This window comes from Mauremys mutica, chromosome 10, assembly GCF_020497125.1.
Source record: "Mauremys mutica isolate MM-2020 ecotype Southern chromosome 10, ASM2049712v1, whole genome shotgun sequence".
Taxonomy (NCBI): Eukaryota; Metazoa; Chordata; order Testudines; family Geoemydidae; genus Mauremys; species Mauremys mutica.
In genome coordinates this window covers 17,229,551-17,249,908 of record NC_059081.1, presented here as the reverse complement: position 1 = coordinate 17,249,908, position 20,358 = coordinate 17,229,551, and the positions used below count along the sequence as shown (strand labels likewise).

The window sequence follows — 20,358 nt, the reverse complement described above, 5'->3', positions numbered from 1 at the left end:
AGCTGCGGCGGGTGCTCTGCCGGTCGCCGCGAGGGTGGCAGTCAGGTTGCCTTCGGTGGCATGCCTGCAGAGGTTCCGCTGGTCCCGCGGCTTCGGCAGACCTCCCGCAGGCAAGCCGCTGAAGGCAGCCTGCCTGCCGTGCTTGGGGCGGCAAAATACCTAGAGCCGGCCCTGGGTGGGGGAGTGCCTATAAAGCCAGGTAGCTGGCAACAGAAAGGGCTGCTGCTGGGAAAGGCTGCAGTCACTCCCTGGGAAGGCGTGTGGAAGGCTGCAGAGACAAGTTGCCTAAAGTTATTCCCTGGAAGGAGGGAGGGAAGAGACTGGCAAACTCAGAGGAGTGGGGAAGGCCAGGAGGTATGGAAGTGACTCAGGGAAAAGCAGCAAAGTGCAGGGAACACTTCTTGGCTGTTGTGTAGAGCAAGGGCTGCGGGAAGTGGCAGCCAGCACATCCCTTGGCCTGGGCCACTTCCTGCAGAACCCATTGGCCTGGAGCAGCCAGGGGTGGCTCCAGGCCCCAGCATGCCAAGCGCATGCTTGGGGCAGCATGCTGCGGGGGGTGCTCTGCCAGTCGCTGGGAGGGCGGCAGGCAGGTTGCCTTCGGCGGCATGCCCGCAGAGGGTCTGCCTGCGGGAGGGCCACCGGAGCTGCGGGACCAGTGACCGGCAGAGTGCCCCCCGCGGCGTGCTGTCGTGCTTGGGGCGGCGGAATGTCTAGAGCCACCCCTGGGAGCAGCGAACCACGGCCAGTTGGAACCACGATCGGCCGAACCTGCGGACACGGCAGATAAGCAAACTGGCCCGGCCCGCCAGGGTGCTTACTCTGGCGGACCGCGGGCCAAAGGTTGCCGATCACTGGTGTAGAGGGTCCCTGATCCAGAAGCTGGAGTAGACAGTGGGCCTGAGTTCCCTGTCAGCCCCTGCAGCAGTGACACAGTGAAGCAGAAGACGGCCTGAGGCTGCTAGAGAACAGGAATTTTGATGCACTTCCCCCCCCCCCCCCGAAAGGGAAACCACAATGGGGACCTGGCTGGAGGGCTGAGTCACAGCTGAGGCTCCTGAGAGTGAGAAAAGATGGCTTGCTTATGCGATGGAGCAGCGCTGTAGTCCATGAGTAGCCCCACTTTCTTCAGTGAGGCTATTCGTGGAGTAAAGTACAACTCCTCGTGTATAGCGGTAGAATAGTCTGGCCTTATGTAACTTGAACGCGTTCACACAGTATTTCTGTGGCAGAGCCACCAACAGAACCTAGTTCTCTGAAGCCCCAGTTCTGAGCTTTCAACAACAGACAATAGTTCCTTTCCTCTAATGGACTCTACATCGGGGTGCGCAAACTTTTTGGCCCTAGGGACACATTGGGTACAGAAATTGTATGGAGGGCTGGGTAGGGAAGGCTGGGGGAAGCTATGCCTCCCCAGACAGTGAGGCGTGGCCTGGTCCCTGCCCCCATCCAACCCCCCCTTGCTCCCCACCCCTGACTGCCCCCCGGGACTCCCACATTCTATCCAAACACCCCTGCTCTCTGCCTCTGACCCCCCCTGGGATGCCTGTCCCCTTTCCAATCCCCCATGACCACCCCTGGGACCCTCTCCCTATCCAATCTCCACTCCTCCCCACCCTCTGAGCGCCCCCCTATCCAACCCTCCCTGCTCTCCCTGTCCTGTGTTACCTGTGGGGTGGGGGAAAGGGGTGCTCAGTCCTTTCCTTGTGTGTTTCCCCTGCTTGTTTGGCTGCTTTTCCTGGCAGTCGGGCAGGGCTCGCTCCCTGTCTGGACTTGGCTGCTGGGGACAGGGGCCAAGCATGGTGTGTGTGTTGGGTGGGGGGCTGGCTTGCTCTGTCCCTGTCCCTGGCAGCAAGGCCCTTGACTGCCCCCCTGCTCCCCGCCCCCTGACTGCACCACCCTGGAGCACCAGGTCTGGCAGTGCTATAGCCGTGCTGCCCCGCTGGAGCTGCAGCCATGCTGCCCAGGTGCTGGGGGAACTGTGACTGCGAGGGAGGGGAGCAGAAGAGGAGGGGCCAGGGGCTAGCCTCTGCCCCGCTCACCATGCTGGGGAGTTAGCCTGGCTCCTCCGCAAGCTTGTCTTGACCCTGCTCCCTGGCAGGAGCTTGGGGGCCAGAGGGAGGGGTCCTGCAGACCAGATGTGGCCCACGGGCTGTAGTTTGCCCCCCCCGCTCTACATAATAATTGGTTACATTTTCCTAATTTTAATTTTAAAAAAAATTGCACAAGAAACTGACATTAATCAACTATCAGAAGACAGAGGAATTATGCCCAGAGTGGGTAATGGTCTGGTTCAGTTCCCTATGGCCAGAAATTTTTAGCTCAAGGAAGTGGACAAAGTTATACAACTAGAAACATGACACGTCTCCAAATCGCAGCTCCTCTGATTTTATTCATTTACAGGGGTAGCTGACTCACAAGGGAGTGAATGATGTGGGGGTTTCTTTATTATTAGATCTGAAGATCACCAAAGGATCTCTTTGAAGAATTTGCTTTAGTTTAGGTTATTGATAAGCAGCAGGTGGCTTGTGGATGCTGATGTGATAATATATAATTCTTTAGGGTACTTTTTGCCAACTAAGAGTGTGGGGTGGTAGTTTATAAATCTGCTTAGTTGATTAAAGCACAAATCTGCCCACTTGGGCGATGGCTACACTAGAGATCTTACAGTGGTGCAGCTGCACTGATGCAGCTGTGAGCTCTCTAGTGTGGTGGCTCTAAACAGACAGGAGAGAGCTGTCCCGTCAAATTAACTAATCCACCCTCAATAAAGTGGTGGCAGTTATGCCACTTCTCCTGCCAACATAGCGCTGTTCACTCCATGCTTAGGTCTGTGTAACTTATGTCACTCGAGGGTGGCTTATTCACACCCTTGGGCAACGTAAGTTATACTGACATAAGTGGTAGTGTAGACATAGCCACTGACTTATTGATAAGGCCAGAAGGGACCACCATGACCATCTAGTCTGACTTCTTGCACATTACAGGCCACAGAACCTCAGTCAACCACTCACATAATACTTTAAATACATTCTGAATATTTTAACCTAGTTTGTGGATCTAGTTTAGAAATTAACTTTCTCAGCTTGTATCAAAACTTGTGACAATATGAAGAAGCAGCCCACTTGCATGCTGTGTGCTCATAGTCTACTGTATATGAACCACATGACACGGCAGAAATGGCAGTCTCATTCTAAAATTAACTACTTTGGGCTTTGTCTACAAAGACAGCTATATCTGTGAGCAAAAATGTTTTCAGTGTTCTGTACAGATCGTCAGTTCTACTATATATGTAAAATGATCATTGTTTTTAAGGAATTTTAGCCTCTGGTTGCCAGAAGCTGGGAATGGGCAACAGGGGATGGATCACTTGATGATTACCTGTTCTGTTCATTCCCTCTGAAGCACCTGACATTGGCCACTGTCAGAAGACAGGATACTGGGCTAGGTGGACCTTTGGTCTGACCCAGTATGGCCATTCTTATGAATTGTCATCTTGGCATCCATTATGCACCTGGGGAAAACAATGTAACAGTCAGTGAAAACATGCCTGTCATAACAGGACAATCTAGATAAGGGTCAGAGCCTGTAAGGATTTGAGCAACTCCTACAAAGTGTCAAGTACTCCTTACTCAGTCAGTGGAGTCAATGGGATTTGAAGACACACCACACCAGGAATTTAGAATGTTTAATCAAATCAATTTTAATGCACCCATTGCTCTGCAGGTTCATGTTGTATAAGGAAACAGAGCAGTGATGTGATGTTATTACTGACATTTTACATTTTACATGCAAAGATACAGTTTCCATAGCAATGTAGGCTAGTTGCTTTGAGCATCATGAAGGGAGCATCACTCCCTTATGGCTCTTGATAGGAAATGAAATAAGTCAGAGAAGTGGGCAAATGTTGCTCTTCCACATACAGAAAATCACATAACACATAATATTAACCCTTAATATTGGTAAGCAGCCTACCTGAGTGGGAGGATCCAGAGGTCTAGAACTTAAGTCTACTGGTCCTTGAGTGAGTGTCACATCCACCCTGCCCTCTAACCGATCTAGTAGAACAGCGATTGACAGGCTGTGAGTTTTGTGGGCCTGAGCACTGCAGGTTGTGCTTCCCATAGAGGGCCTGATGTCAGTGCTCCCAGGTCTCTGATTGGTCCAGGTGCACTACTTAAACCAGGAGGGAACACCCGGGAGTTGTGTGTGTAATGAGGTGGCTGCTATGACGGATCTTGCTTTTTTTCCTTGCTGTGATCCCTGACTTCTGAGTTCGGCTCTGTCCCTGAGCTCTTGGCCTCTGGCTCTGGCTCCACACACTAGGCCTCTCCTACTAGGCCTGACTACCCATGCCCAGACTGTGACACAGTTCGTTGTGGAGCTCCCAATAACATTTTTTTTTAGTTCTAATTAGACAGTAGGCCTTACCACCTTTCCCACCAAAGTCAACAGAAGTTCTGTTTTTGCCTATGGTGTGTTGCATCAGTTAAGTGACTTAATGGATAAATGGTGGGATTGAGCCCAGTATCTGATATTTTATGATATTTTATGAGAGATTCAGCGCGGGACACAGATTTTAAGTCTAGAAAGGACCACTCTGATTATCAGGTCTGCCCTCCTGCATAACACAGGCCAAAGATGTACAAGTACATTTGTGGTACCATCTCTGATCAGTAGCCAAACAAGGATATCAGAGTTTATCTACACCACTGGGACCTGTGTATGTGGCTCAAGGACATTGTGCAGTCTGAATGCTCTCATTAACTACAGTCCAAAAGCTTCTCCCCCTCTTCCCCACACCTGTATTTTGTTGCTAGGGAGAAGCAGCCCCAACCTGGATGCCAATATCTACCCTCCCCTTTCCTTCTCCTTTAGTACTCAGGGCCCCACCCAGAAGCCATCTGGTGTAAACCTATCTTCCCCATCCTTTGTCCAATGGAGGAGTGGAGCTCTCCCTGCGTTAGCAGCTGTGATTGTGATCCTTCCCTGACACACAAGTTGGCTTCACAGAGAAGACACAGGAGACATTTTCCTTTCTCATGTGGTCCCAGGACACAGTATGCTGGGACATTTCTTTTAGCCCAGACCATCAAAGTCACAATTGCAGCTTCCACATTCACCCGGAAATAATAGCAAGGTACATCAAAGTAAATATGATTTTATTACTCTGTAATTATCAAAATAGCAGCTGCAGCACGTGTTTAGAACACATAGGGCCAGATTCAATTCACTGACTGTGGGGTGGTATTACATCAGGGATGAATTTGGATCATTGTATCATTCCTTTTTGATACACCAGGTAAAACTGTATCAACTCCATGTTCATCTCAATATAATTACAAAAGTGAGCAATACAGTGTGCACTGAATTCTCCTTGCTCGGGATTCACATTGGGTACAAAGAATATTTCACCGCATCCAAGGAGCACAGAATACCATGGCTGCTCATAACATAGCAAAATGAAGCAGCCTAGGTGCCCTGTAAAAAAAAAAAAAAAAAAAAAAAAGTCTCATTGACCATAACAAAAACCACCCATCACATTCTTAAGGTTAAATTGGAGAACATATTGTGAATGTTGAATACATAGCAGTTTACATGTGCGTAGGCATCCAGCACTAATCCTTCTAGAATAAATACACAATGAATTCTGAGGGTTTAGAAGCAAGAGATTAGAAAGTCACATGCAGAGAGCGACAGGGAAACAGACCATCTATATGGTGTCTGAGATGGAGTAGCATTTATTAATAAAAAGAGACATGCATACAGCGCTAACTGCTAGCAAGTGAGGCACTCCCATGGAGTGGGTGCAAGTTTCCCACGGAATTAATTAAATTATGTTTAATCCCATTTATTATTAAACTAAATGGCAGAGTAGTGGGAAACCCGCATCAACTCCATAGGGGCCCTTCGCTTTTTAGTGTCCGGCACTATATCATGGGGTGTGAGTTAGTCAAAGAATCCGCACAAACACTATCCTGTGTTTTATGGCACAATTGCACCACTGTACTTTCCTTGTAAGAAAACACACTGTTGCCTATTGTTGCCTTATTAGTTCTGCTCAAGAGAGGAAAGGAGAGAAGGCAGACAAAGGACTTTTAGATGAGATGGACAGACAATACTACCAATAATTCCATCAGTATTGGACGGCCACTTTCAAAGATTTCTCATCTCAGAGATGGAGGGCAATAACCTACAAAGCTTTCCTTTTCTAGACTTACACAAAGCACTGGTACAGATTTGGCTCCGTCTGTGCCATGCTCTAGATCTTCTCAGAGTGTGTTAAATGATGTGATAAAGACTACATTAGGGGCTTGTAATAGGGTGTCTACCCCACACAAGGCCTGAAGGGGTGAATTAGGCCAATTAACCTATAGGCTGCATCTGGAGGAAAACCTGCCATGCCAAGGCCTAATTTGGTGATGAAGTCCAGATGGGAGAGGAGTTGTGCTGGGCTTATCAAGCCAGGAAGCTGGCAGCAGAGAGGAGTTTCAGGGAAGTAGGCTGCATTCAGTCCCCGTGAGTTGGGAGGTGTGCTTGAGGCTATAGCAGGGGTCAGCAACCTTTCAGAAGTGGTGTGCTGAGTCTTCATTTATTCACTCTAGTTTAAGGTTTCACGTGCCAGTAATATATTTTAACATTTTTAGAAGGTCTCTTTCTATAAATCTATAATATATAACTAAACTATTGCTGTATGTAAAGTAAATAAGGTTTTTAAAATGTTTAAAAGCTTCATTTAAAATTAAATTAAAATGCAGATCCCTCTGGACTGCTGGCCAGGACCCGGGCAGTGTGAGTGCCACTGAAAATCAGCTTGCTTGCTGCCTTTGGCACATATGCCATAGGTTGCCTACTCCTAGGCTATAGGATTCAGTAGTCTTTAGTTATCCCCCGTGAGGAGGGAGTTTGAGCTGATATCTGCAGGGATGGAACTGTAGGAAGGAATCAAGAGGAAGAGCAATGGGGTCTGAGTAAAAGCAACAATTACCAGGTATGGGGTCCCTTAACTAGAATCTGGAGTAATGGATGGGCCCAGGTTCCCCCACTGGGGAAGTGGTACCATCATGGCAGTGCCAGAGAAGACTGCCTGAGACCAGTCATGTGGAAGGTCTTTGGTACCCTGGCAGGGGGATAGAGGGTGAGTGACCTGGCTAGAGGGCTGAGTCACGAAGAGAAGGCTGCAGTTTGTGAAGAGAGAGAGAAATGGCTTGCAACTGTGGGAAGGGGTGTTGGGCTATTTCCCCAGAGTGACTAGGAGGAGGCACTATCCTAGCAGTGAGTGGCGCACTCTGTCACCGAGCTAATGTCAGCTCTTGGTGACAATCATGTAAATTCAAAGTAATTCTTTTTTACTAGAATGAAGTTATTTAGAGTTTACAATGATATGACTGAGAGTGGAAACTGGACCTAGATCCTTTCACTAGTGATAAAAGTACAGTATATAAATTTTACACTGTTTAAAGGTAAGGAGACATCATGCTTATATTTGTTCTTACCATTTCCCTCACTCCACAAGGGACAAAAAATAAGAAGTGCCTATATTCTGAAATAAGGTTTCATAAGAAATCAGGGGTCCTAACAAGGTCTAGTGAATAGAATCAGTAAACAGGGCCTGAATATGCAGGTTGTCTGTAAAGTTCGCACCACCACCATAAACACCTTGAATTAGTTGCCAGAATATTCTCTTCTGTTCCCCCTTCTCTTTAATGTGTAGGCCAGCTGTTTGGGACAGTGACCAACTTTCACTGGGGTGAGGGTATGGTGTAAAGTGCCCAGCTCTCTCTTGAGGAAGTGTTTTACCCTCTGCTAGTGAGGTTTACATTCTAGGGCAGAGGCCCTCAATCTGTGGGGGGTGTCACCCTACGAGGATGCGGAGGAATGTTTGGGGGGGGGCATGGCTGGGGCCTGGGCTAGCTCCCGGCGTGGAGTGTGGAGGGAGAGCCACCCAGCTCCGCTCCTAGCCCCAACCTCAGCTGCTGGCTCCGGCCCCCAGGCGAGGCTCTGTTTCACCCTGAGCTATGGCCCCAGCCTCAGCCCCCTTACTCCTGTCTGCATCCTCCCCTCCCAGAGCCATGGCCCCACTCCTGGCTCTGGCTCTGTGTGGGGAGGATATGAACAGAGGTAAGGGGTTTGTGAGGTATAAAGTTGGAGGACCATTGATCTAGGGGGACCTTTATGTCCTTGATTCTTCCTGGCTTCCCAGGTAGCAGGAGTAGTTAGGAGTGCTGTTTTTTGTCCATGTCTGGTTAGGAAGGTGCAAACTTTTCTCTTTAATGTATATCATGCCACAGTGATCCTTGATTTTTTGACCTCAAAATTGGAGGTAATCCTGAAGATAACATTTTGCGTGGTACATTCTATGCTCTGTGTATTGCACTAGCTTTCTTTTTGTTTCCAAGTACAATTCTAGGTATGAATTTGTAAAGCCTGTAGCATTAGGATTCTGGCTATCTTAGAGGATGTCTCTCTCCTCTTGCTTACCATCTCAACAGAACATCTGTGACTTCTCTGCTAACAGGCCTTTGATTTGAACTCAGAAAGGAGGGGAGGTAGGGCAAGGCTCAGGGAGCAGGATGTTCTCAGTGAAGTAATCTTAACTCCCTGCTGGTCTGACCAACCAAAACCCATGTTTGTTGACCTTTGTTTTCAAGGGATCAACAAATATGAGGGCAAGGGATATAGTATACTTAGATTTTTCAGAAAGCCTTTAACAAGGTCCCGCGCTAAGGCTCTTAAGCAAAGTAAGCAGTCATGGGATAACAAAGGTTGACTCGACTCGTGGATCAGTAACTGGTTAAAAGATAAGAAATGGCAGGAATAAATGGTTGGTTCTCAAAATGGAGAGAGGTAAATAGTGGTGGCTTCAGGGGTCTGTTCAATATATTCTTACATGGTCTGAACAAAGGGGTAAACAGTGAGGAAGCAAAATTTTGTAGATGATACAAAATTACTCAAGATAGTTAAGTCCAAAGCAGACTGGGAGTGGATGACAGAGGATGGATCTCTCAACAATTGCCTTTTCTGTTAATTCCCTCTGAAGCAGCTGGCACTGGCCACTGCCAGAAGACAGGATACTGGGTTAGATGGACCATTGGTCTGACCCAGTATGGCCATTTTTATGTTCTTAAGGCTTGTCTGTTTGTTCATTATTTTTACAGTAGTCAGGAGAAGGAAGAGATTGTGGTCATCCGTGTTTGCACTGGAAAATATTCATGCTTTTGTTCACTCAAATGGAGAGGAGGTTTATGCTTGTCTTCTTACATGGACAGTACAAGAACAAATTGCCTGTATTTCCATAGCTGCTGCTGCTGCATTGCCATGGAAACAGATATGGTGTGTTGCATCAGTTAAGTGACTTAATGGATAAATGGCACCTCTAGTCCATTTAAAGAACACTCCTGGCATATCTGTAAGTCTATTCATACTCCTTTACGGTTGGTACTTAGTTGCTATTTTCCAATGTAAATATCACACTATGGTTTTTGTTCATTTTGAGGCTGGTCTCTGGGCATAGAATGGTAAATCAGACTTTACTGTAATACTACACTTCAACTGTAATTCTTTTACTAGCAATGACTTTCTTATTTACGGAACAATTAGTGCTGTACAAGGCACAAAAAGAAGACACAGTCTTTGCCCTGAAGAACTTAAAATCTAAATGCTCACAGTCTTCACTGTGTAGTTCTTAATTTGTCAGAGTTGAATAAATATATATTAGTATAAGAATGATCAAAACTCCCAGTGCATTGAGCCAGTTTTGCATTATATTGTTTTGTTCTTTTAAAATCTGTTCACCTTTAAAGAGCGAGAAATAGAGCATTCTTGATATCTTTTTTGGCAATGGCTTCTGTATAGAAGGAACCATATTCTGTAGCTGAAGCACTGACCTTCTAGTGGAGCATGTTTAGGTTCCATCAGACTTGTAGGCTGCTGTCAAATGTCCGGTGGGGGCTAGTTTGCCAAAAGGGTATGGCAGAGATCTAAGTTGAATCATGATTCTGAAAGTCTATAGGTCAAAACGAGCATCCTGTTCATCAAGTCATATGCTGCTTAGAATCCTTGAAGCATCATGTTCTCTCTCTCTTTTACCTGTGATCTCGTCTTCCTTTCCTTTTCCTAGTTCTCTTCTCCTGTCTAGTTCCCTTCTTTTCTACCTTTTAGCTTCTTTCTAGCATCCTCCTCTTCCTCCATTCCTTTTTTTTTTTGGTCTGGATTCTGCCCGTTGGACCATTCATTTTCCTGCAATGTGCAGAATTTCTGCTACCAAGCCAATTTCTTGCACTGCCATTGCAGTGTGGTGGGGTCAGGAGCTGTTCTTTCAGTAGCAGTAGAAAAAATAAGTGGTTAGTCTTTTAGTCAATATTAGGTAATAAAACAGAATGCAAAATGCTGTCCTTACTATCTGCATTGGTAAGGTTGCCAAATACTCTTTCTAAATGACTACACAAAGTCTGAGTAACTTAAGGAGGAAATGTATAGCAATTCCTTGCAGGTTTTTTCCATGTAACCATACTAGATATTTCTTAAACAGTGCTCTGAATAGGTCTCCATAGTGTAAGATAGGTGTGCTTTTATTTTATAAATTGGACTTATGATTCATAATATCTATAATATTCAGGCACTACCTAATTTAAATTTATGTACTTAAAGTGAAAAAGGTCCTTGAAAGTGTTTAGTTTATGCATATATTTTAGTCTCATTTACCTCTACTTCTAGGCTAGGTAGACTATTACTGTTATCTGAAATGTTACTATGGCAACAGTTTTATACTGTCCTTCCTCTTCCTCATTATTTCTCCTAGACAGCATCTGTCCTTTTAAAATCTTGGCATTGCTGAAATAGGAGTAAAACCTTAATTATTAAAGACTGATGGCTTTATCTTGTAAAATGGAGTAGCTCTGAAGTCAAGGGAGCTTATGCTGGTTTGCAGCAAGAGAGGATTTAGCCCTGAATTTTCATCTTTTTTCCTCCCCCAAAATTTAACTATAAAACTGCTTCAAGTTCAAAACTGTATTTGTGATGCACAGGTTTCCCAAACAATGGACTCTTTTCAGCCACGACAGCTGCATCTTTTTCACCTTATTATTGTCCCCCAATAATGTTATTGGTTTGTGCAAACAAAGAACTGACGGGAGGTATTAATGATTTAATTTACCAAGAGTCTTTTTTTCCTTTGACGATTTCATCAAAAGTTCTAGCTCGTGCAGTAGTGAAGTGCCTGCATGTATACACCCTCTCCATCATGGCACTGAAGTATGAAGGTCACTCACTGAATTGAAAATATATCAGAAACATGGGTATATAATTTGAAGACATCAAAGCAATAATAGATGACAAAACTCATTGAAGGGGAAGTGTCCTGCCGCATTATTACAGCTCAGATTTCAATGAGGAAATAGGCTGGAGCTGAAATGAAAGACTCAAGAAAGATTGTGTTCATATGATCTTTTATCTTGCAGGTGAACTTTCATCGATGTCTGAGAGCTGTACAGAGACACATCAGGAAAAGGTAGGGATTATATGTTAGCAAAGTGAACTGCTAACTTTTAAGACTATTTGACAGAAAGGAGCTGTAGTCAAGGTAACAGAACAGAAAATGACTGCTATCAGTTCAATATTCGATCCTCTTAGAAGGAGCAATATCCTTCTCTTGTATTGACTGATCAGGCAACAGTCGTGGTAGATAGTGCAACCATGGTATTCTAAAAGCTATTTGTTTTATATTGATCCAGTACTGCTGAATTGCTATATCAACATAATTTTCAAACAACTCTCCACACACTAAATGCATGACTTGAGGATATATATATTATGTCACCACTCTTCTTGACTGAATGTAATCCCGTTTCATGCTTACAGAGGTCTGATCAACCAAAGTGATGTGGTCCAGTCCAATGCTCCAAACACTGGGAGTCAGGAGACCTGAATTCTAATATTAGCTTTGCTACTGACTTAGTGTGCAAGTTGCTTAACCACTCTGTCTACTTTCGTCATCTGTAAAATGGGGATAATACCAACTTCCCTATTAAAAAATCCACCCTTTTAAAAGCACTTTCCAAGTGCTATATACATTTTATTAAAGTTTTAAACCCTGTAGGATAGATTCATCCTTCTTGTTGGGAAGGGCCTAGGCCCCTTGCTGATGAAAACTGTTATCCTGCAAATGGAACACATTGAGTTGGTGACCTTTAAAAGCATGCTTAAGTCTTGGAACTCCCCAGAGTACATAGCTCACCATGTTTGAAAGGGGGGGGGGGGGGATATTTTTTAATTATGCAAATGGCACCCACCTTGCTTCAGTACCTTATAAATGCATAGAATAGCCACAAAATGAATAATCTCATCCTATGGGAAACAGAATAGGATGCTTGATGTGACTGGCATATTTGCCCCATCTCATGGCTGACTGGGAAGGCCCCTGGCTTTTGAAGGACCACAGCTCTCTAATTTCTTCTTTGTGTAGGAGAAAGGACTTCGGGCCTCCTTTTCTTTTCATTTTCAAATACTTATGAGTATCAATGTTTTTTAAGCAAGCACATCTCACACGGCCTCGTGTGTGAGCCAAATCCCGTGGCCCTTCCTCAGGTAAATGACAGCCACATTTGGCCCGTGTTCTTCAAGGTTCTCTCATAAAGCTTCCTAGGCATGTGTGTTTCAAGAAACTAAATAGGGTCCTATTCTGCCTTCAGCTATGTATTTATTAGTTTTATTTTCTTTACTAACACTAATAATTTCTGCAATAAGTATGGGCTGCATTGTGCATCTGAGGGTCCAGCTGAGACTGAAATCTACAGTTTATTTAGCCTTATAGCAATAGCTGACACAAAAACATTTCACTACCACACCACATCTATAGTGGGGTTGCAAAAAATTAGCTTTTACCATTATTCTCTTCCCCACACATATGTTAGATTTGTGCCGGAATTTAATGGAAATATTATAAATACAGTTTCAGTGGTGCCAATTTTAAGACAATGCTTTGATTTTTTTTTTCAAAAGAGAGTTAATCATGAGCAGTGCAATTAAAGTTAGCCAAAATAATTAAAATATAGATGACAGTATGGGACTATAGCCACTCATGCACAATATTAAATGACAAGAATATGTAAGAAATCAGCAAATTCAAGGATTAAGAAAATAATACTTAAAAAATTCAGCAAATCAGTCATTAAGGAAGGTTTCTTTCATCTTTTTCTGACTATGCCTATTCATTTAAGCCCCTATCATATAATACAAACTTCTTTGTATGGTTCAGTGTGCCTCAATTAAGGTTTTACTGGCCCATCATAAAGCTTATCACAGACTAAGTTTTCTTTTATTCTTCTTTCTGTGATGTATGCCAGGTTCTGTACCAGCTGTCAGTTGGTGCATTACATTTAGTGCCTGAATAGACACTTGTTCACAATGAATTTGTTCCCAAATTTCCCAGAGTTTTCAGAACTTTTACAACCTCTGCTATCTTTTAAAATCCCAACATAGAGCTTTTCAGTCAGAACCGATATTGCCACTGTGCACTGAAACATCATCTGACAATGGACAGCCAAAGAAAAGGGAAGTACGTCTATGGTGCTTAGCATGGTATTTCTGATACCTATCATTTAATAGGTGTACCAGTCCAGTTTTTTTATACCATTAACAGCTTGAATGCACAGAACATCGTTATCATCCCTCCCACAGCACAGCTCAAGTTTTTACTTTTAAAATACACACGTTATTAAAAACTGGATTGATAGGGCCTGATTCACCATTGCCAGCCATACGTATAACAAAAGTGTGACACACAGACATGCCAGTTAAGTGTGGCTGAACTCTATATTTCTTGGCCTCAGTGACCTGCATGTGTCAGAGTTACAAAAGGTCACGTGATGCTAGTCAGCATCAGATGTGTGAGACTGACCCAAAATAAAGGATACACAAGTAGTCTTGCAGGAAACTTAAAATGATGCAGGGTTTTTTCCTTTAGAGTAAATAACTGTCTGTTACCTGAGTTGCATAATTCTTTATTTCAGTTGCAAATAATTCTCAACAATAAAGGAGAAGGAACACAAATTTTTGAGGATCATAGGTTCTTTTGCAACTTAACTGTGTGATGCCCCTGAACAAGGGGGACAGTTGAGAGGTATGCATGGAGAGTTTGCAGGATAAAGCACCTTATTTATAGAAATGTCTGCTACATCTGCACATGGAGCTAGTGGTGAGACTAGCAGCTCATGTAGACCTACTCATGCTAGCACTCATCGAGCTAGTACTCAAAAATAGTGGAGTTGCCATTGTAGTATGGGCAGCAGCAGCAGTGATGGCACAGTCTTGCCACCCTGAGTATGTACCCAAGTGGTCCAGAAGACTCTGTACTCAGGGAGGCTTGCCTGTACCACCACTCACCGTTGCCCATTCCACTGTGGGTACTCTACTATATTTAGTACAGTAGCTTGTTAAGAGCTAGCACTTGAGCTGGGAATCACACGCCTGTCTCCAAGCATAGAAGTAGCCGAAGATTAGAGGGGAGGCTTTCAAAAGCCCAAAGGGCAGTGAGGTGCCTAAATCCCATTCCTGCCTTTGGAAATCTCTGCCTGAAAGTTTTTTTTTTTAAACCCCAATAATGGGGTTTAGGTTAAAATAGTGTTGTACCCAGGAACCATTCAGCATTCTGGGAGAAATGATTTGTGAAGGCAGAATTCAAACCTCTTCTGTACTGTCCAAGAATCTTAAAATGGTTAGAAAATGAGGAGTAAAATGATTCAGTTCCTTAGGAGGAAGAATGGGATCTGTATTAATTCTTCTGATGAAGCGACAATAATTTTCTCAACCCTTTCTCCCAAAATATGATCTTGCTACATGGACAAACAATGTCTCTGAACCCAATTTGTGTGTGTGTGTGTGTGTTGCTAATGGATACTACCAACCAAATGACATGGGCTTAATTTAATACCTATGCAGTTGAAATAAATTAAGCAATTTTAAAATGCTTCTCTTCATTATTTCCCTTTTGTCTGCAGTAAGTCTAGTCATACAGAATACTTGGTTCTGGAATACATTTCATCTTGGTTACAAAAGAAGGCATTTCAATTTGAAAAATGTTTTTCTTGTAATTGAGGTGACAAATTGGGCTTAAGAAGGTTAAGCAGTAAAACAGGAAAGAAGTAAACAATTCACTGTGAATTGTTCACACTCTCTGAAGCCTCCATGGTATCAGTGTCTTGCCTGGACTGGATATTTTGATTTATTCACCATTTGTGTCTTGTGTCTGATAAACTCCAGGTAAAAATCACCTTCATTTTAAATACTGTAGATCAACAAAGAATTATAGATAACAAAAATTTGTTTGGCATAAGGTCACCATCTCAATGAGAGATTCATGATGGCTCTTTTGAAGTCAAATGGGAGTTTTTGCCACTGACTTCAGTGGGCAAGGATTTCACCCACAGTGTTTTACAACTTTTTACTAGTCTTGTCAGTTAAACAAATTCAGATGTGGGGTAAGAAGGTGCACCACTATACTTATACAACTGTGTATGTACACAAATACTTTACCTGTTTTCTAGATTGTTCTTGGGGTGCCCAGGGACCACAATTATACTTTGCCTTGTATGGGAGCATAAAAGATAAGGCTCCTTGTGCCATGCCCTTCTTGTGTACCTGCATGAGGATCTGTCTGAACGTGCTTACCAAGTGCCAGAGGAAACAACTGATACTCATGTGACAAGGACAAGAAATATGAAATAATCATTACAAAATTTCTCCAAGTCACCCTATAAGGCTGTGATCCCTGCTTTCACTAACATTCCACACTCAGATAAAGGAAAGGAAAGTCCACCAAAATTCGTAGAATGGGTTTCATATCTCATGATCACACTGAACAAATATTCTTAACATAAGTGTCCCATTTAAAAAGGAAAGCAGCCAATGGTAACATTCTCACCCTCTTCCAAAACAAAACCATTTCCCCACTAAACCGCATCTCCAAGTTTCAAATTCTTCATTCTCTACTGTCTCTGGCTCTCTAGCAGAGGAATTATTAGACAATTTATCATTCTTCTGTTATTTCCCTCATGAAAAATCAAAGGACTGATCAGGGCCATAAGACATCAATGCCTTATTATGAAAAACAATTTGACATTTACATGGGGACAGGAGTTTGAAATCACCCTAAGAGAGAATTCTACTCCACTACAGTCATGTCCTAAACCCTGTTCTGAGTTGTTTGGGGAGATTATAGCAGGGCATGCTGGGAACCCTCCACGGTTCATGTGAAACAATGAGGGGATGTCCCTATATAGGCCAAGGAAAAGGTGGTAATTTTGATGGGTGGCTGGGCTGAAGGTGATCCAGAAAAAGAACCAAAGGATTTATGATTATGTGTATCCATAGTCCAACACTTTGAGCAAGTGACGGGTAGGGGCAATGGCTGGTATTCTCAATCATAAACTGGAATAGTAGCTGCTGATTAGCTGCATGGCCACAGGTTGGGTTGCATTCTGCTCTCCTGACTCCTGCATCCTTCCAATTACTAGAGCTATATATTGGTGCAGTGAATCCCACCCTTAATACAGTTAAGCCACAAGACTAAGGAGAGAGCTTTACCCTTCTTTTTCTTAACCTCTTACACTTTTGTTTTAAATCATGAGTAGTATTGAAATATCTTGCGTAAAGTTGCAATGCAGTTCCATTCAGTCGCTGGTAACTAGAGTTGGTTTCAATTTTTCAAATGGAAAAAAATGTTTTCACTGAAAACACTTTTCAAAACCAAATGTTTTGGTGAAAAATTGCTCATGTTTCATTTTGCACTTTTTTATTTTTCAAAAACACCAAAATATTATTGAAAATGTTATAGAAATATTTCATTTATTTAAAATGTTCTTGATTTTGATAGGTTTTTTTGTCTTTTCAATAAAATATTGGCAGGGGGAGGGGAATGTGCCTTAACTGTGGTTTAAAAAAAAAATCTGAAAAAACTTGCATTTCATTCTGAAAATTTCAAAATGAAAGCAGCTTTGAAACTTCAAGATTTTTTATAAAAATGTTTCCCTTTTTTACCAGCTTTCATACTAACAATTTGGATTTTATTAGACTTGACCATATCCTAATATAACTCAGTGGTAGATGGGGATGAATTTATTTTATACATTTACAGACTTGACTTACAAATCCAAATGCAGTTCTAAAACTGTTTACATCTTTATATCAACAATAGATCATCCCAGCAGTTTGGAACATGTAATGGATGATGAAGAATTTGTGGTGCTGGTATGAGACGAATATCCTTGATTGGACAATTTCTGTCTCAATGTTTTTGAATCTTAATGCATGAAAAGGAGTAAAGTTTGCATCTGACTGTTTGAGGCATACTTTATATTTATATTTAATATACATTAGTGGAGGATTTTAGATGCAGTCTCTAGATTAATGTGAATAGTTTTTTAATGTATAGTGCTATATTTTACAAACGTTGGGATGTGAAAGTAGATGTATCTTAAATGGCTTAGAGAACATCTTGTGCAGTTAGAAAGGCTGTGTGAATAGTGTGCATAAATCTTATATTTCCTTTTGCCAATAATTTTTATATATTGGCTGATTCACACTATAAAACAGATGCCAAGACATTAGTAACATAAATCATGAAAATGGAATAGCTGCATATGTGATAAGTAGTTACAAAATTTATATTTAACTGTAGAAGAATATAAGTGAATAACAAAGTGCAGACATTCAAAAGGTAATAGAATGAGTTAATCCACTCGTCTTCTGCATATAGACTTCTATTTAATAATAGGTTTAATTAATAACTTAAGTGAAAGACAGTTTGATCACATTTCTGTTAGTGGATAGTCTACACGTCAGAGATAATGCTGTCTGTACATACAATAATCATTGGATTCAATCTCAATAGAACCTTGCAGCTACACTAGCTTGTTTGATATGGGTAAGAATTAAAGTAAGGCAGAGCTGTATGGGGAAGTTTGCATAACACTTGCCTGGACTACAGATAAAATCTAGCCTTGAATTTCCTTCTTATTGCACACCATTGAGCAGAAACCGGACCACTCTTATGAAGAAGGAAAATATGCAGTAAAGGGACTGGCTGGATTATGTGTTGGATGAGAAGAAGGGAAAAGGGAGAGGTAATATTATGACCATGAAGGAGGGAGAAGGTATGAGGAATATCATGTGGGAGGAGCTTGCGTCAAATCTTGATTTTAGCTAAAGTGCCAATACACCATGTCCATGGTTCTGGGGGGTTCTCTCTCACACACATATCTATCAGCAACAAACTGATCTTTGACTAGTTGGGCAAAGAACCTGAGTGCTAATGAGACTCTGTGGATAACTCTTGCCTTCATTACCATCAAGTCACAGATATGACTATAGAATGCTAATCATACTTGACAAACTGTACACATAGCACTTTGCATCTGATGCCTGTCACAGAAAGGGTTGGGCTAATTACTGACCCTATCATTGGCGTTGACTGTGAGTAATGTAGCTTTAAGATGGAATTTCCTCCTTTTAAGCAAACGTTCCTGTCATGGTGACCTTTATCTGCTTTGTTTAATATTGTATATTGATGAACCAAGACCAGAAACCATCTCTCATTTTAAAAATATTTTGCAAACATTTATAGGATCACATTTTGGCTTGAGCTTATTATTTCAAGAATGGTTTGAATTAGCCAAGACCACTTGTTGCATGTATCAGCTGTGAATCAATGGGGGTGGAATGGGAGAACTGTTTTAATTCACCTGGTGTAAAGTTTAATGAGTGAATAATCACAAATTTGTAAGTAACAAAATAAATCAGAACATTTGCCACCAGGATGTTTAGAAATAAATGTGTTACTACCATATAATATAAGGGCTGGTCCAGACTGGGGGGGGTGGTGGTATCGATCTAAGATACGCAACTTCAGCTACGTGAATAGCGTAGCTGAAGTCAAAGTATCTTAAATCGATTTACCTTGGGTCCTCACGGCGCGGGGTCGATGTCCGTGGCTCCCTGCGTCAACTCCGCTACTGCCGCTTGCTCCGGTGGAGTTCCGGAGTCGACGGGAATGCATTCGGGGATCGATATATTGCGTCTAGATGAGACGTGATATATCGATCCCCGAAAAATCGATTGCTACCCGCCGATACAGCAGGTAGTCTGGACATACCCTCAATGTTAGTAAAACAAATAAGAACTAGACAATTTCAAACTGGAAAGAAGGTGCAAACTTATAACAGCAAGGGTAGTTAACCACTGGAACAGTTTACCAAGGGATGTGGGGGATTCTCTATCACATGAAGTCTTTAAATCAAGATTGGATGTCCTGCTAAAAGATATACTTGACCACAAGCAATTGGGCTTAATGTGGGAGTTACTGAGTGAAATTAAATGGTCTTTGTTATGCAGGACACCAGACTAGATGATCATAATGGTCCCTTGTGACCTTTCTATCTATGGGTAAAGTCCTAGATCCACTGATGTTAATGGAAACTTTGCCAATGACTTCAATGGATTCACATTGGATCACACTCCCTCTCAGTAAACTCACTGTTTGCTTGATTTTTCTGTTTTGGGCTTAATCTAATGAATCTATGAATAAGACCCAAGAATTCAGTTTATTTAACTTGTTCATGCAAGTAGTTCCATTAAAGTCAATAACAGGATGGATTCTGATCTCACTTACACCAGTGTAATTCCAGAGTAACTCCCTTACTTCAGTGTAGCTGCTCTGGATTTAAATTGATATAACTGAGATCACAATCTGGTCCAATTGAGCTATTTGTAGGAGTAAGGCGAAAAGTATTTGGGCCTAAAATTTGTGAGAAAAATTGATGATATGATAAGCCACATTTTATAAATAACTAGAAGCTAATAGAGACTCCAGCCACTCTGCCTTTCTTTGTTTTTGGAGGCCTAGAGAAAGAACATGTTTAGTATTGAATAGGGGTTTGTGATGTTTATTCCTTGTTCCTGCTACTCTTTCCTAGTTGGTATGTTGCAATTTTCTTTTTGGGTGGAAAGGGAACCCTCCTTATCAAGTTGCAGATGTCCTGGCTCAGTCTCTCTCTCTCTCTCTTCATACCTCAGTTTTCTTTCCCTCAAGGACATCAGCTCTGAGTGTGGCTCCTATAAAACACATTTAATATGCTCTGAGTTGCTATTAAAACTTCAAAGTGTGCAGCAGAACAAAACCAGAACTATGAAACCCTGACTCTCCCACGTACACGCCCTGTACAGTGCACAAGAATCTCACTGAAAGAACTGTTATTAAAAGAATGATTGCATGTGTTGTGCAAAGTTAAAAATACATATATCATAGAAGGTGTGTGCACATCACCTGTTATGGTCTCATCTGACCATTTATTAGCTTCAGACGTTAGC

General features: G+C 42.5%; 1 long non-coding RNA gene across 1 annotated transcript in view; it reads left to right on the top strand.

Moving 5' to 3' along the window:
- The first annotated feature begins 228 nt into the window (after nucleotides 1–228).
- LOC123378879 overlaps nucleotides 229–20,358 on the top strand; it is a 32,741-nt gene continuing 12,611 nt past the window's right edge. Inside the window, exons 1-2 of the long non-coding RNA XR_006582775.1 lie at nucleotides 229–354; nucleotides 11,457–11,506. This is a non-coding gene — a long non-coding RNA (uncharacterized LOC123378879). The remainder of the gene's footprint in view (nucleotides 355–11,456; nucleotides 11,507–20,358) is intronic.